This window comes from Gavialis gangeticus, unplaced genomic scaffold, assembly GCF_001723915.1.
Source record: "Gavialis gangeticus isolate Ggan-Ray unplaced genomic scaffold, GavGan_comp1, whole genome shotgun sequence".
NCBI lineage: Eukaryota > Metazoa > Chordata > Crocodylia > Gavialidae > Gavialis > Gavialis gangeticus.
The window spans coordinates 113,066,575-113,075,189 of NW_017729022.1; the positions used below are offsets into that span (position 1 = coordinate 113,066,575).

Sequence of the window (8,615 nt, forward strand, 5' to 3'; positions counted from 1 at the left end):
GGGCGCTACCTGGGCCGAGCTCCGCCGCGCTCCGGCGGCCCCTGCAGGTAGGATCCCGGCGGGGGCTGGGGGTCCCGGGGATCGCGCCCCCCTGCCCGCGCTGCACAGCCATCCCGGGGCTGCGCTTCGTCCTGCCGCCCCGGCCGGGCTGGGATGCCAGCCGTGCGGTGGCAGCTGTGCCTCAGGAGCAGGTCCCACAGCAGCTGGGCCCTGCAAACCCCTGCCCACAGCCCGGTCGGGGTCCCGCAGCAGAGCGCCCAGGGCAAGGGTGATACCCGTGCGTGGAGGCCAGCTGCCAAAGCTGCCACTCAGGCCTGTGCCAGCCTCCCTGGGACAGGGGCCAAGGGGTCTGGGCCCTGTGTGTGAACTCTGGCCGCTTGGCTCGGCTCCTGTTTTCTTCTTGCTGACACCTTGTGACTTTTTATGGCCCTGGGGGAAATGGGAAGGAGCCTGCAGGAAGCTGGCGAGGCCCGGGAAACCTGCCTGAGCGGCGGGCGTGGGAGCTCCTGTCTCTGTGGCCTTCCCTCGGCCACCTTGGGTAAAGGAGTCATAGAAGCCGCGTGTTCCCCTGCCTTGGCCTGTCCTCCGTACAACACCCCCGGCTTATTGCTGCACTCAGGTGAACCCTTCGTTTGTCCCAGATCTGAGAAAGAGGCGTAAAATCCCAACAAAACCGTGTGCTCAGGCAGGACACGGCTCTCTTTAAGCTGGGGTTGTCATGTGGGCGTGGGGATGTTTAGGGTTGTTCCAGACATCGTCCTGGGGGTGGATAGTCAGAGGAGGAAGCAATAGAAGCCAGTCCCGTAGGGTGCTACAGTTTTGGATTGGGACCAAAAGGGGTTTCTGAGAGGAGCTTGTGGCTTGGTGAAGTACGTAGCAGATGAGCGATGGGTTGGCATGGGTAGCTGGATAGGGCACAGAAAAAGAGGGCAAGTGGGACCCAAGATCTAAATGGGGTCATGGAGGTGGCATGACCCAGGCCTTGAAGCTGCATCAGTCCAGGATAAAAACAGACCCTCGTCTGGCTTGGCTCTGCTGGCTGCTTTCCATGTCATTGTAGGTCAGGACTGCTCCCCGGTAGCACATTTCACTAGTTCTAGCAGTCTAGTTACAAGCTTGTTACATTTATGAAAAGGATTGTTAGGTTGTGGTTGCTTGTCATAATAAGGGAGTCTTTCTGATGACCCTGGAGGTCCCTTTCAGGGACCTATGGGTCCTGGGGTTCACTTACTCCATGCAGGGTGACTTTTTTACTCTCTTTGGGAAGCTCTCTCCCAACCAAATAGATTTAATTGAAAGGAGGCAGCTGTTTGTGATGATCAGGCCTTTCCTAACTTGATGCTACTGCTCACAGTCAAACCCTCCTGCACTGTCCTAATATTTTTGCTCCTTCTTGGAACTTGTTCATTTCAAAGATCCAGAGACTAGAGGGGAGGGCACATGGCAAAAAGTTTTCACTGCATGGTGATCTGGAAAACTTTTTAAACTAATGCAATACATTTGCATTCCTGCTACCCTTGTATTATGAAATGTTAAAAAAAATACCATAGTGGAAATTGATTTTGAATTAATGGATATTCATCCCAGAAACTTTATTCAAAGAGTGACAGTCATTCAGTCAGGGAACAGGTCACAAGATAAGTTTCTGTGTGTTGATCAAAACAGCCAGGTAGCCAGTGTCCAACCCATGTGTGTGTCAGCACAGGATACCACAAGCCACTCGCAGAAATTATCAGTGAATATGAGGACCAGGTCACAGAAACTGATAGATAAAAAAAACAAATCTGAAAAAAATTTGGGGCCTGTGTACTGGTAGCTTCTAAACAGAAAAAAGAGGTGAATAATTTTTCTCTGGAGTCCACCCTTTCAGCCTCTTTAGTCTTTTTCATTCTTGTAGTTCTTTACTGAACTCCTCCTTCAAACATGGACCCCAGGGAGGAACTCCGTGATACAGGTACAGTCGTGTCAAAGCTATATAGAGAGAGGCTCCCTATGCCTCAAGGTGAGTTTGCAGCTTATGCAACACCCAATTCCCAAATCTTGAGGCCGGCAGGGATCCCAGTGGTCATTATATCTGACTTCCAGTGTAACATGGGTCATAGAACCACTCTTAGTAACTTCTGTATCATACCCAGAACTTCTGCTTGAGCATTAGGGAAAAATTAGGGAAAAATTTGGCTTTGATTTTTATACATTAGAATTCCCTTGTGTGCCTGACTAAGTTGTTCTCCAGTGGCTAATTACCATGGCTGCTATAAAAGCTGAATTCCTCTCTCTAGTTTCCAAACATTGGGTTTTGTAAGATCTTTTTATGGTGGGTGCCAGATCCCACTTACCCTGAGAATTAGCTAGGCCATTTTTGCTGAAACGTATTGTGTTGTATAACTGTTATCCCTGAACATCCCTAAGATTCGTGATGGCTTTTTAGGCCCTTGGATGCTGAGTATAAGTTAGAACAGATTCAGTGCTGCTCTAAGTGACCAAGGGGCATGGATTCAGGGCATCAGTGTGACATTAATTCACTATGGTCCCTTTGTCTCTGTACAGAGTATACCTTGGTAGGAAGGGACAGTTAGACTTTCCAAGGATTATGAACCCACGGAAGCTAGATTGAGTGTGGGGAAGAGGGTATATTGAAGCTGCCTTGTGGGAGGAGGTCTGTGACTTGGTTGTGGTGTACCCAACACCCACAGAATGGTTAATGAACAGAAGAAAGTTGCTCGGTAACTGTGTTCTGCCTTCTGGATGTGCAACACTTATCCTGCTTCACTGAGAGGCACAGGGTGCTTTCTGTGATAACCTCTCTGAACTGGGCTCCTTGATTTACAGCTCTGCTGCTTGTGCAGTTCAATTAGTCATTCAGTAAAAAATAAAAACACTGTCCCTACCACTTAATTCTTCCTTGGCTCAGAATACCACCTCAACAAATATAGTCTCAGTTACTTCAGGAGACCTATGAGCTTGATTAGTCAGGGAGCAGTGGCTGTGACCCCAGCACTGAAGGATGGTTTGGAGCTCAGTTAGATCATGCAAGGAGGGTTTATGACAGTGCTGGAGAGTGTATAAGAATTGAATGGGATCAAGGATGGAGGGTCTGTGGGAGTGGATCAGAGCCACATGGACCATGGGAGGGCAGTTTTTCTTTTGGCACTGGAAGACATTTAGGACCTTGGTTCAGGAGGAAGTTATTCATAGAGGGTGTTTTAGAGCAGGTAGGGATCAGATGAAGAACATCTGTAGAAGTGCCTGGGGAGTGTATGCGAAATAGGTTGTGTTACGGGAAGGGATGTCTGCAATCAGGCTGTCAGAGGATATGCTGGAGCTGGCTTTGGAGCAGGTGGCCATAAACTAACCCCCTGAAGATGTCCCAGATAGAACTGGCCAGGAAGAAGTGCCTGGTGACCAGGAGCTAGGCCCACAGGGACTAAATGGCCACTTTGGATGTCAATATTCAATATTTAGGGACCACTAAAATCCTCCAAACCCCAGCTCAGCTGCTGCCTAACTACACAGGCTTCTAAAGTCTGCTGGTACTGAAGTTTCTGCCACTGAGCATGCTTCCAGATGCATGGGATCTGGCATGCACTTAACCCCTAATAGGGGCCTCAAACTTGATATGCCCCTGCCTATCCCTCCAGTGCATTTTCAGTCTGTCTGTCAGGTTGGGCCTCACACAAGATATAACCAGAGGAGCAACACTCTTTGTGGGGGTGGGAATTGCCTTCCATTTTAACCCAATATCTTTGTGATTTGAGAGCTCCTCTGGGATGCGAGAGAAGCAGATCCAAGTCTCTGTTTCAATGAATATTCAATTACTTATACTAAGTTGGGAGGTTGGGGGAGAAAGTCTCATTCCAAAGTCTTCCTGGAGGAGAGGCCTGGGTTCAAAATTTTGCTTCAAGTCAGAGCAGGGATTCAAAAGCTGATCTCTGACCTTTAGGCAACTGCCCTACTTGCAGGGTTACAGGGTGCAATGGGGTGGCTGTTTCCCTTTTTGTACGCCATGAGAGAAGACCTCAAGGGTAGAAGAAAATCATTTTGCAAGTAGACTTTCACCAGCAGTGTTCTGTTATGCCTGGATGGTATTAACCGGGGGAGAGATTAACAGCATAGTCACTGCGGGGATGTGCGAGGCCTGATTTGGCTTGGAGAGGGAAGCTGCTCTGTCCTGAGATCTAGGGGATTCTGATCACAACTGGTTCCTGTCAGGGTTGACATTTTTCTAAGTCTCAAGCACAGATAAGGTCACCTGAGCTTTACAGGGTGACCCCACGACATACAACCTGAGTCTGAAGTACAGACAAACATTGTCATCGTGCACAACCTCCACGAGATGGCAGTATGCCCGAGGGCAGCAGCAGCTTCTGTTGCACTTTCCTTTGGTCAACTGAAGCTACTTAATGCAATTTAACTCCTGGCAAGTTAAAATATTTAGATATGCCTTACTAGTGGAGGGGGAAGAACCCCGCTTCTTCAGCGCTGAAGTATTTTAAACATTGGGAACACCACAAAACATTAAGATAGAGCTGTAAAAACACATGGGGAAAAAAGCGAAGAGTCTGGAAATGCACAGTTGTGATTGCTCAAACAGCCTGAATGGTTATGGCAGGTCTGTGCTACAGAGTTTGGCCAGCTGAGCTCTGGCTGTCAGGGGCGCAAAGAGGCATGATCTCTGGCGGAGAGAGTTGTACCAACACAAGCCCCTTGCATAGAGGAGTTATACTGGCAGTACTGCACTTTTGCTGGTCTAAGTAGTTTTAGCTGAGAGGTGAGGCTTTAAGGGTGTTAGTGCAAAGCACAGTTTTGCCAATGTAGCTGTGTCTGCTTTGGGAGCACTTGGCTGGCCTAGTGTATCAGTACAATTGTTCTTGCAAGGCACTCAGTACAAAATGCTTCTCCCCTAGACCTGGCTTCAGGCCTCCATGGAGTTTTACTGCTCTAATAGCACAGAAGCAGGTTTCCCAGGTTACGGTGTGGATGCTCTTATGCTAGAAGAAGCACTCTAACACCCCGCTCTTCCAGGGGGCTTTTATTAGTAAATACCTGAGCGCTTTTTGAAACGAGGTCACTGTTGTTGCTTCTGTTTTGCAGATCGAAACACCAAGACACAGAGAGAGGAAGTGACTTGTATAAGGCCACCTGGCAGGTGTGTGGCAGAGCTGGGAATATACCCCTCTTCTCCTGAGTCCCAGTCCATTTGCACTAGTATGAAAATGCTTATCCTGGTGCAGCTTATTACTGAACATGAAAAGGAATAGCTGAACTGGTGTAAGCCATCTTTACTTTGGCACAACTGGCTGTGTTAGCATTTGTAACTGCTTTTGCAGAAAAATCATGGCTGGGGCTTGAACATTTATACCTCTATAGTTTACAAGCTGAGACCAGGCCTCCTAGCTTCAGGCAGTGCTTAGAGAAAATTAAACAAGCAGAGATCATAATAATTTAAAAAACAAAAAGTCCCAAGCATAATGTATGCACATGCATGTATAGCCACGTATATATATGCAAGTGTGTATATATGTTGTTGAGATGATATTAACGCTATATATATATACAGAAATTTCTTCTGTTGTATGATGTGTGTCCTGACTGCTTTGTGCCCTGTTTATATGGTAAGGTCTTCAGAACAAGGGTAGTCTTTCACTGTGTTTCTACAGTGTGTCGTGTATCAATCTTGATGGGGTCATCAAGGACTACTGGTATATAAATAATAATCATCATGATTGTTAGTGGCATATAACAACAACAACAACAATAATAATAATAGTTGTTATATGCCTCACCCATTGCCACTGTGTTGTCCCCAGTGCCCTCCAACACACACACATCCCCTGTAAGACACTTTTGAATTCACCTTAAGGAGTCCAGTCTTGAGAGCTAGGGTGGGGGAGGAAAGGGTATAAACTTTCAGACAGGTTACTTTTTTTGTTTTCCCTCCCCTCAGATATGTTTGGGTGAGAGGTGTGGCAGCATCAAGATTCAGCGAAGGGCTGTTAGGGGTACTGGAGAGGAAATTAAAAAATATGTTAAGAGAATGGGTACGGAGTGGAGACCGCCCCATTGAGAAGTTACAGTTATGTTTGTAACCCTAGTAAAGCTGTACATCTTAAAGCAGCTTACAAAAAGGAGACAGGCAGTGGATGAGTGGCTCAGAGGAAAGGACCCCTTTACCCAGCTCCCAGTTGTGAGGTCTGGAAGGCTTTCCTCAAGACACAGGTGATGCAGAGACATACATCACCATATGACGAGGTATCAGAGAAGCCCGAACTACCAAGTGCTCTGCCTGGTAGTTAAGGTCAGCATTGCTGTCAACATCCTTGCCTTTGGGTACTTTTGAGGCCTCTTGACATCATCCTTTTTGTTCCCTCTGTGTTGTCTAGAGCAGGAGTTCCCAAAGTTTTTATGCCACGGCCTGGCAAACCACAGCCCAGCAGTCACAGCCGACCGTAGCCGGAATTTTGGGCTGGAAGACAAGTAAGAATAACCCCCACCTCCCCAGGCGGGGTGGGGGGCAAACCCTGTGCTGCCACGGGCCCTGTGGAAGGAGCTGTGGCCTCTCCACCTGGCTCTGGGGGCCAGTGGTTTGCCGGTCCATGGCCACATCCGGTCTGGCAGCTGACTGTGTTGCGGACCGGCAGCTGACCTGCCATGGCCCATGGATTGAGAACCCCTTGTCTAGATAGAGGATTTCACTTATGAAGATTAGACATACTTGGAGACTCCCCTTTGCGCCACCATCCCCTCCCCTCTCTGCACTTGCTTGCTTCCATTTCTCTCCTTCTTTCTGGTCACTGGGAAGGAGGGCAATCCCTCTGGACATGCTGGAGCAATGAAATTGGCTTATCTAGGAACAGCAAGGCCAGACAAGCCAATTACTTCATCATGGTGTGTATTGTACTCAGTCACAAGGGCAGGTTAGGGCCATAAAAAGCAGCCTGAGACTGATTACAAGGAGAAAAACATGACCATTGAATTGTCTGGTGGATGTTTTCAAAGCTGAGGAAACGTAGTTCTGTTTTCATCTACCTGTAAAGCTTCATGTACCTCAGTGGTGCTGCTATCATCTTGATCATCAATATCAAGGCATGAAGATCAGTAGTGAGAAGCAATAGAGTTACTGTTTGTTTGCCACGGTCACAGCAAAATGGAACAGTGCTTTGCATGATGATGGTGGACCAGGGATACAGCAACACTTGGCCTTTGTTAGATGCTTGTCATGCTCAGCACAACTAACAAATAAAGAAGCAAAATATATTTGTAAGAATAGAGGGTGATGCAGGGGAAGAATTCTCAGTCCCTCGATAAATTAAATTGAAGTGTTCTCCAATAGATTGATTTGTGACAGGGGAACCAAATGAATGAATAAAAAGCAAATTCAAAATGAGATTCAGGAGCTGAGGGCAGAATCACCAGGGCAATTCACTACAGAAAAAGATTAACGGACCCTGATGGGCTAAAATCAAAAGCCAAGCTTCTCGTGCTCAAATGTACCAAATTGTGGCAAGGAGGGTATTTTCACATCTGCACACTGCCATAGAGGGGAGGGATGTTACTGAGGTAGGAGTAATCTTACAGATGGTGACAGAGCCTAAGCCTAGGACATAAGCTAAGCATAGTCTTCAGCCAAGAGTGTCATAGGATCTTGAGGCTGGAAAGGTCCTCAAGGGCCCTCTGGTACAGCAGCCCCCTGTATATGTGCAGAATGCAGTGTTGCTAAACTACTGGAGACTGATGCCCATCCAGCTTCTTTGTTAAGGAAGAAGCTTTCACAGCTTGCTTGTGCAATTTGAAAATGGATACCTACAGTTAAGATTCACAGTCCCTGGACAGGCCCCCAAATGACTCCAGGATGAACATGAGTCGGCAATGTGGGGAGGCGGCTAGGAAGGCCAACTGCACCTTGTCGTGCATCCACAGATGCATCTCGAGCAGGTCCAAGGAGGTGATCCTCCCCCTCTATGCGGCACTGGTCAGGCCGCAGCTGGAGTACTGCATCCAGTTCTGGGCGCCGCACTTTAAGAGGGATGTGGACAGCATCGAGAGGGTCCAGAGGAGGGCCACTCGTATGATCAAGGGACAGCAGGGTAGGTCCTATGAGGAAAGGTTGCGGGACCTGAACCTGTTCAGCCTTCAAAAGAGAAGGCTGAGGGGGGATCTTGTGGCCTGTTATAAACTGGTTGGGGGGGATCAGCAGGCGCTGGGGGAGTCCCTGTTCCCCCGAGCGCCGCAAGGAGTGACCAGGAACAATGGTCACAAGCTGGCGGAGGGAAGGTTTAAGTTGGACATCAGGAGGCGCTACTTCACGGTCAGGGCGGCTAGAGTCTGGAACCAGCTTCTAAGTGAGGTGGTGCAGGCTCCCACCCTGGGGGTTTTTAAGAGGAGGTTGGATGACCACCTTACTGGGGTCGTTTGACCCCAGTGCTCTTCCTGCCATGGCAGGGGGTCGGACTAGATGATCTGCTCAGGTCCCTTCCGACCCTAGAAACTATGAAATGGAATGGCAGTGTTGCTAATGCTTGTGATTTTATCACAAATACTGCAATAGCTGGTGTTCTTCCTAAAGCCCAAGGTGACTATGTAAGAATCTCAGCTTTGTTTTAGAAAGGGGGAGAAGA

The 8,615-nt window shown here is 48.3% G+C and overlaps 1 long non-coding RNA gene across 1 annotated transcript; it reads left to right on the top strand.

Annotated features, from left to right (window-relative positions):
- Positions 1 to 569: 569 nt before the first annotated feature.
- Positions 570 to 6,666, top strand: LOC109296555. The gene is made up of 4 exons (XR_002096984.1): positions 570 to 580; positions 2,830 to 2,840; positions 5,122 to 5,127; positions 6,580 to 6,666. It is a non-coding gene; the product is annotated as an uncharacterized LOC109296555 (long non-coding RNA).
- Positions 6,667 to 8,615: the final 1,949 nt, after the last annotated feature.